Source organism: Oryzias melastigma, linkage group LG18 (assembly GCF_002922805.2).
Source record: "Oryzias melastigma strain HK-1 linkage group LG18, ASM292280v2, whole genome shotgun sequence".
Classification (NCBI taxonomy): Eukaryota; Metazoa; Chordata; class Actinopteri; order Beloniformes; family Adrianichthyidae; genus Oryzias; species Oryzias melastigma.
In genome coordinates, this window is record NC_050529.1 from 17,791,561 (window position 1) to 17,800,315 (window position 8,755).

The following is an 8,755-nucleotide window of genomic DNA, read 5'->3' on the forward strand; positions in this document are numbered from 1 at the left end:
TGTAAGAGCTCCTGCTGGGAATTGTTCTTTTCTTTAAAATATATCTTTCAATTTAACTTTTCTTTTTAAGGACAGAAACTTTATTTTCTCTTCAAGAGTTTTTTGCTGTATGACAATATTTTCTTCAATATAAAGAAACAACACAGATGCTGACCATGTTGTAAGAGGCACTGCTGGGATTTGGACCCAGGATCTCCTGTTTACGAGACAGGCGCTTTAACCACTAAACCACAGCGCCTCTGTGTTAGATGTAGAAATTTTTTCTTTAATCTCGCTGAAATAAAACACGTTTTTTTATTGGACAAAAAAATTTCAGAAGACTTTGCCCGTTTTGTAGCATTTTTTTATATCTCAATGAATATATTAGATTTAAGGCCAAGATTATTTTATTGCCCAATCAAAAGCATGTGAAATGTGTGATTACTTTCCTACCAACAACGCATTTTCTTCTTGGCCAACGATATTTCTCTGTTCCAGTTTTTAACAAAGATGGGTTTAGACAATATGTGTTTGTTGTAAGAGCTCCTGCTGGGAATTGTTCTTTTCTTTAAAATATATCTTTTTAATTTAACTTTTCTTTTTAAGGACAGAAACTTTATTTTTTCTTCAAGAGTTTTTTGCTGTATGACAATATTTTCTTCAAAATAATGAAACAACACAGATTCTGACCATGTTGTAAGAGGCACTGCTGGGATTTGGACCCAGGATCTCCTGTTTACTAGACAGGCGCTTTAACCACTAAGCCACAGTGCCTTGTTCAGTTTGTCACAGTGGTTTATCTCTATCCCTAAAAACATTTGAACTAGCAGAAGAATCAACATGTTCTTAGATGCACCAATTTTCAAGGAATGTAGCCTTTTTTCCAAATCGTTTGTTCTTTTCTTATAAATGTACTTAGAACTAAACTTTTCTTTTTAAAGGCACAAACATTACTTTGTCTTCAAGAGCTTCTGGCATATAACTGTATTTTATTCAATTTAAAGAAATGGTCACAGGTGCTGACCATGTTGAAAGAGGCACTGCTGGGATTTGGACCCAGGATCTCCTGTTTACGAGACAGGCGCTTTAACCACTAAGCCACAGCGCCACTGTGTCAGATGTAGAAATGTTTTTGTAATCTCACTAAAATAAAAAAAACACATTTGTCTACAAAAAAAAAAATCCGGAGATTTTGCCCGTTTTCTAACTTTCGTTATATCTCAATAAATACATTAGTTTTAAAGCCAAGATAATTTTATTTCCCCAATAAGAGCATGTAATAATACTTTCTTACCAACAATATATTTTTTTTTTTTCGGCCATTGATATTTATCTTTTCCAGTTTTTAACAAAGATGGGTTTAGAAAATATGTGTTTGTTGTGAGAGGCACTGCTGGGATTTGGACCCAGGACCTCCTGTTTACTAGACAGGTGCTTTAACCACTAAGCCACAGCGCCTTGTTCAGTTTGTCACAGTGGTTTATCTCTATCCCTAAAAACATTTGAACTAGCAGAAGAATCAACATGTTCTTAGATGCACCAATTTTCAAGGAATGTAGACTTTTTTCAAATCGTTTGTTCTTTTCTTATAAATGTACTTAGAACTAAACATTTCTTTTTAAGGACAAACATTACTTTGTCTTCAAGAGCTTCTGGCATATAACTGTATTTTATTCAATTTAAAGAAATGGTCACAGGTGCTGACCATGATGAAAGAGGCACTGCTGGGATTTGGACCCAGGATCTCCTGTTTACGAGACAGGCGCTTTAACCACTAAGCCACAGCGCCTGTTAGTTTGTCACAGTGGTTTATCTCTATTCCAAAAAAAACATTTGAAATAGCAGAAGAATGAACATGTTCTGGGCTGCACAGTGGCGCAGTGCAGGTGTTAGCGCTCTTGCCTCACAGCGAGAAGGCCCCGGTTCGACTCCCGGCTGGGACCTTTCTATGTGGAGTTTGCATGTTCTTCCCATGCATGCGTGGGTTTTCACCGGGGACTCCGGCTTCCTCCCACCGTCCAAAAACATGCTTCATAGGTTAATTGGTGACTATAAATTGTCCCTAGGTGTGAATGTGAGAGTGACTGTGTGTGTGATTGAGGCCCTGAGACAGACTGGAGACCTGTCCAGGGTGTACCCCACCTTCGCCCGTCAGTGGCCGGGATAGGCTCCGGCACCCCCGCGACCCCGTAAGGGAAGAAGCGGTCAAGAAGATGGATGGATGGATGAACATGTTCTTAGATGCACTAATTTTCAAGGAATTTCACCTGTTTTAAAATTGTTTGCTCTTTTCTTAAAAATTTATCTTTAAATTTTACTCTTCTTTTTAAGGACAGAAACTTTTTTTTCTAGAGTTTTTTGCTGTTTGACAATGTTTTCTTCAATTTAAGATTTTTTTTTAATGGTCACAGGTGCTGACCATGTTGAAAGAGGCACTGCTGGGATTTGGACCCAGGATCTCCTGTTTACTAGACAGGCGCTTTAACCACTAAGCCACAGCGCCTCTGTGTCAGATGTAGAAATGTTTTTGTAATCTCGCTGAAATAAAACACGTTTTTGGACAAAAAAAAAAAAAAAAATCCAAAGATTTTGCCCGTTTTCTAACTTTTTTTATATCTCAATAAATACGTTAGTTTTAAAGCCAAGATAATTTTATTGACCCATTAAAACCATGTGATGTGTGTTAATACTTTCTTACCAACAACGCTTTTTCTTTTTAGCCAACGATATTTCTCTATTCAAGTTTTTAACAAAGATGGGTTTAGACAATATGTGTTTGTTGTAAGAGCTCCTGCTGGGAATTGTTCTTTTCTTTAAAATATATCTTTCAATTTAACTTTTCTTTTTAAGGACAGAAACTTTAGTTTTTCTTCAAGAGTTTTTTGCTGTGTGACAATATTTTCTTCAATATAAAGAAACAACACAGATGTTGACCATGTTGTAAGAGGCACTGCTGGGATTTGGACCCAGGATCTCCTGTTTACTAGACAGGCGCTTTAACCACTAAGCCACAGCGCCTTGTTTAATAGTCAAAGTGGTTGATCACTTCCTCTGCAAACTTTTGAAGCAGGATAATGTCAAAAAGTCTTAAGATGGACAATTTTTCTAGGAATGTTGCCCGATCTGTAATTGTTCTTTTCTAAAAAAAAAAATGTTTGTAAATCAAGATTAAGATTTTAAATGAAAGAAACACAATTTTACCTTCATAAGCAATTAGTACATGGAATTATTTTTTCTAATTCTAATTTCTAACTGAAAATATTTGAAATAGCAGAAGAATCAACATGTTCTTAGATGCACTAATTTTCAAGGAATGTAGCCTGTTTTCTATTTGTTTGTTCTTGTCTTGTAAATGTATTTGGAACTGTACATTTGTTTTTAAGGACACAAACATTACTTTGGCTTCAAGAGCTTCTGGCATATAACTGTATTTTATTCAATTTAAAGAAATGGTCACAGGTGCTGACCATGTTGAAAGAGGCACTGCTTGGATTTGGACCCAGGATCTCCTGTTTACTAGACAGGTGCTTTAACCACAGTGCCTCTGTGTCAGATGTAGAAATGTTTTTGTAATCTCGCTGAAATAAAACACGTTTTTGGACAAAAAAAAGTTCAGGAGATTTTCCCCGTTTTCTAACTTTTTTTATATCTCAATAAATACATTAGTTTTAAAGCCAAGATTATTTTATTGACCCATCAAAAGCATGTGATATGTGTTAATACTTTCCTACCAACAACGCTTTTTGTTTTTGACCAACGATATTTCTCTGTTCCAGTTTTTAACAAAGATGGGTTTAAGCAATATGCAGTTGTTGTAAGAGCTCATTTTGTTAATTTGATCCAGGATTCTCCTGTTTACTAGACAGACAGGCACCTTAACCAGCTAAGCCACCGTTTGAGGACAACCAGTGTTTACCGGAAAAATAACAAATATGAGCCTTTGTGTCGAAAAAAAAAACCCTACAGATAAGTTGCTCCTGAGTAGTAGAAAAACTGGGACTTGTACTCCAGAAAATATGGTAATTGAGTTACGTTAATTGTTCACTTTTGGTGACAGTGAGCTTTTATTTTTAGATCAGGAACTTAAAATCCTGTCTTGATAGCGAGGCGAAGCAGACCCAGATGCTGGTAAAATGGAAGGATCAGGAAGGCAGAAGGTAGTAAGATAAGAGTTTTATGTTTTATCGTCTGTTGGGAGTTTGGACACTGAAGCTGGAGCCAATTGGCAGCAGGAAGAGTCAGACGGGAACCAGAGCGTGTCTTGGGAGGTAGGTGAGCTGAACCAGGACGGCAGAGCTGAGATTCAGGAGGTGATTTGGATGATGGTATCGTGATGTCACTGATCTTGGACGTTGCAAATATTCATATTTGAACCTTTGTGAGTATGTTGCGAGTACTCGAGTCCTGGGATACTCGCTACAGCCCCAATCATGTAGTACTTGTAAGGATAGTGTAAGCTACAAGCACCTGTGACAAATGGGTGATACTGTTGTGTCCACACTCTAGTCATTAATATGGTGAGAGTACTACTCTCTATTAATGCATCGGAATGTGCGAGTAACAAGTAAGTGCCTGTTGGATGTCCACTCAAACCACACTTTTCTTATTTCTAACAGTCAGGAGCACACAAGTATCATTTAAACAGCTTTAACCCTCCCTCCACAGTGCACAGAATTTTAAAAAATTAGCAATTTGTACAACATGTCTGCATCTCACCTACTTAACCCTAACCTACCCTTGCATGATTGCTACGACATGAACATGACTCACAGAGCCGTCTACAACCTTGATATTTCATGCGGGCCAATTGCATACCCCGTCTAGTTTTGTCTATTCTTCATCTGTAGACATCCCATATCCACCCATTAGGGCAGTCGTTACTAAGGCAAAACTAAACTGTCTGATTTCCATTTAGACTAACAACTTGTTTAATTGCAAATTCAGTGGAAAACCCAAGTACACCCTATAATTTACAGTCTTGCACATATAACTTAATGAGAAAGTTTCCACTCTTTATCGCAATCCTGATACAATTCAGAGATGATTGACAGTTTCTGGAAACCGTTGATTAATATGAATGAAAAAAAATTCCCTCAAGCAAAAACAAATCTGTCCTCTCTTTTAGGCTGTGATTTGTTTTATTGGGTTGAGGGCTGCGCTGTCACTGATCCATCTTTAATTATTTAGTTTCATTTGAATGTGGATTTGATTACGAAACTTAAAAATGCAGAACTGATATGTTAGTCATTGCAGCAATGAGAGAACAGAAAGCAGATGGTTCAAGCGTCCAAAATATTTGTTATAACACAAGACTGTATATAAACTAGTGAGAAGAATCTGTTAAGTCGCACATCACGTGAGCTCAACCCTCTCTAAAGAATAGAACTGACCCTATTGTATGTCCAGTTTCCTGTTGTCATTTTTGTTACGTAGAAAATACGATGAGTGAGCTCCTGGTCCAATATTGCTCGCCATTTTTGTTGCACTGCTATTGTTAGTTTCACACATTAGAGCTGCTATAAGCTAGCAGGAGAGTGTACACAGTTCACTTTCGGGTTACAAAAGGGTGGGGGCGGGGTTTTTACACAGTTCCTCCCACAAGTCAGAGGGGAATTTCCTGCAAAGGACAACTGATTTGTGTTGAGGAAAGGATGAATATGGTGATTCTGGATGTTCTATCAAAACTCTGGATCTCAATTAAATAGAGATTTTTTAAAGAGCTCCAAAACAGCACAGCTCTTAAGAAGATCTGCATGGAGGAATGGACCAAAATAGCAGCTGCAGCAAAAAATCTGCAGGAAATATGTTACCTCTGTCATTGACAACTAAGATTAACATTACAAAGTGTTGAGGTTTTGTTATATACTTATTTTCTACACTATTTATACAAATAAATGCCTTAAAATCAAACAAAGAGATTTGGCGTCTTTTACCTTCTGTTTCTGACAGTTGAAGTGTATCTATGATGAACATTACAGACCAAACTCATCTTTGTAAAAAGAACAACTTGCAAAATGTCATTCTTCCAAAAGTCTACCAAATGCTTTGACATTAATTTAAAAATATATATATTTTTTCCTTTTTCATAGATGTAAGTAATTGTTTTGTGTTTTCCGCACATAGCAAAGATTAGGATCCTGCCAAGATCAAATTACTTTTTTGTTTTTTACCTATAACTGAAACTGACTAATTTGAAAACTGAAAGTATGTGTCATTTCTTCAAACGGTTGCACCTATAACCAGTGTAAGATGAATAGACCATTCAAAATAAAATTCATTGTAAAGCTATTTTAAGTTTGATCTTAGTGAAGTTACACACAACACTTTTTGAATGGTACATAATATTTACTGTTTTATTTTTTAAAATGTCCTTTTTTTTGTATAGTTAAATCTTTTTTCCAAATAAATCCCCAGAAAAACCACTTAGTAATCCTTTTTGGGGGACTATTTAAGCTTTTTAAGATTTTTGGAAACTCTATGTAGCTGTCTTTAACTGTGAAAACTAGTATTGTAGCTGAAACTTACAAAAAAAGTTAATTAGAATTTAGTTGAAGGAAACAATATTTTTAAAACATCAATAAAAATTGTTGAAAATTTTCCTTTTATTGTTGCTAAGTAAATTTCTATTTTTAGACTTCTTCCTATAAGTTGCACTGATAACACAACTTTTTTTTCTAAACATCTTTACTGAACGTAACAATTACATGATGTATTCCAGACTAAACTCATCTGATTCTAAATACCTCTTTGATATTTTCATATTTTCCAGAATCTTGTTTTCAGGTTCTGATCATTTTGCTGAGTCATGGTAAATGCCAGCTCTGTGGCTGAAGTCATGAGGGATATTTTTTTGAAGACCGCTTTTACCACGGCAAACATAGATGTGGTTTCATGTGTCTGCTCTCCCAACCGCCTGTCTCATAAATCACAAGCCTTGTAATACTTGATTGTTTACATTTTGCCAAACAAATGTTAGGTAGTTATCAGCTAGATTAAAACAATACCTCTGTTTGTGTGGCGATAATATAAAAATGTCTGTTTATTGATCATTTTTTATAGCTTTATTTGTCTTAGCTTGTAGAAACTCTGCTGTTTTTTTGGGTAAATTTGCATAAACACCTTCTGATCTAGATTTGTGCTGTCATTGTTTATAAATCTGGGCTCCAAAATTAGTGTTGTGATCAAAAAAGAAAAAGTTTGAGAAAAATTGATTTTTCATTGAAATAAAAGGTTGATCCATGAGAACCAAATCAAAGAGAGGTTAAGGACTTGAAAGCATGAAATAGCTTTTCTAATTGTTGTTTTATCAAGTTTGGATAATGTAAAATGTTAACACTTCTTCAGGTAAATTAGAGAAAATTCAATATCCATTAGGCATCTTAAATCTTTATTTTAAATTGTAAAATCACAAAAAATATTTTGTAAATAAAATATAAATAAACCAACTAATAACTATGTTTTTGCTCTAAAACTTTTTATGTCAGTCAAGACTTTTTATCTGTTAAATCATAATCTATAGTGGAACCAAATTTTTTGCTTGGCCATTAATTGCAACTCCAATTAAAGAAGGTCTTTTGTCATTTATTTGATCACAAAACTGCAAAAATGAGGGCAGCGCTCTTAGGGAATGAAAGGAACAATCCTAATTTCACATATGAACCATCATCCATTCATTTTTTGAACCTAGTTAATCCCTGTCTGGGTGACAGGGGCCTATTCCAGCCAGACCAGAGACCTTTCTGAGCATTGTATGCACAACAAATCAAATCAATCTTTATTAAACAACATCATGAAAACCAATTTTAAAAGTATATTTAAAAAATTAAGATATGTAAAGTCATAAATATGTATATTCAGTGTTGCAGAAGAATAAAGAATGAAGATCGTGCTGGTGGCCTTAGCATGATGAATGTGGGCTACACATGGACGAATTGCCAGACCACACGATCACTCAAGAAGGATATTCTGTAACTTGTTGATATTTCATTTTGTTTTGAAGAAAGATAAACAAGCAAGACATAGATCCTGTAGGAACACTTTTTCTCATTTTAAGTTTATCAGGATCTCTCCAGAGAGACAAGAACCAAATACAGTCACTCTATGTGTCCCAGAAAGTCCTATCTTTATTTTCTTTAGTGCGATCTGACCAATATTATGAGTACTGAAAACTGAGAAACTAAGTTGTGGCTTTGTTGAGAAAATACTGCTTTATCACTGTCAAAAAGACAATTTACTTAAAGTTGCAACCAACCAGAACAGAGAAATGATCTGTAACTTATTGGCTTGCGCAACCCATTTGACAGTTTTTTTGGCAAGGTTTCAAGTCCCAGGCTTGTCTTCTCTTTAAGTTTAGAACTTTTTTTTTTTAATTAACACCAGACAATATTTACAATATCTGACACATTTAAAGTCCCACTCTGATCATCGTTTGATCATGTGATATTGATATTGTAAAAGTGTTCAAAAAAAAAAATCTGTCGTTTAAAAAAATTATTTTTTTTTACTATAAATTTTATAAAGTGTAACTGCTCTGGGCTCAATCTGCACAATTTCATATAATTTTTTAACTAGCCATTTTATTTTATATCTTAAGTAGGGTTCAGGTGACTGCCATGTGGTATGGATTTGGAGGGATTTTAAAATGTGTTGAGACACAATACTACAAACACTGACATGTTGTGCCTTTATAACACTTGGTATAGATAGGGGTCGGCCACCTTTAACAATAAAAGAGCCATTTGGGCTTGTTTTCTACTGATCAAAACCTAGAAGGAGT

General features: G+C 35.2%; 7 non-coding genes across 7 annotated transcripts; all 7 read right to left on the bottom strand.

Moving 5' to 3' along the window:
- Positions 1 to 165: 165 nt before the first annotated feature.
- Positions 166 to 238, bottom strand: trnat-cgu. The gene has a single exon. It is a non-coding gene; the product is annotated as a tRNA-Thr (tRNA).
- Positions 239 to 680: 442 nt separating this feature from the next.
- On the bottom strand, positions 681 to 753 carry trnat-agu. The gene has a single exon. It is a non-coding gene; the product is annotated as a tRNA-Thr (tRNA).
- A 261-nt stretch (positions 754 to 1,014) lies between these two features.
- Positions 1,015 to 1,087, bottom strand: trnat-cgu. The gene has a single exon. It is a non-coding gene; the product is annotated as a tRNA-Thr (tRNA).
- A 277-nt stretch (positions 1,088 to 1,364) lies between these two features.
- trnat-agu lies at positions 1,365 to 1,437 on the bottom strand. The gene has a single exon. It is a non-coding gene; the product is annotated as a tRNA-Thr (tRNA).
- A 258-nt stretch (positions 1,438 to 1,695) lies between these two features.
- On the bottom strand, positions 1,696 to 1,768 carry trnat-cgu. Its single transcript has one exon. It is a non-coding gene; the product is annotated as a tRNA-Thr (tRNA).
- Positions 1,769 to 2,409: 641 nt separating this feature from the next.
- On the bottom strand, positions 2,410 to 2,482 carry trnat-agu. The gene has a single exon. It is a non-coding gene; the product is annotated as a tRNA-Thr (tRNA).
- A 442-nt stretch (positions 2,483 to 2,924) lies between these two features.
- trnat-agu lies at positions 2,925 to 2,997 on the bottom strand. Its single transcript has one exon. It is a non-coding gene; the product is annotated as a tRNA-Thr (tRNA).
- Positions 2,998 to 8,755: the final 5,758 nt, after the last annotated feature.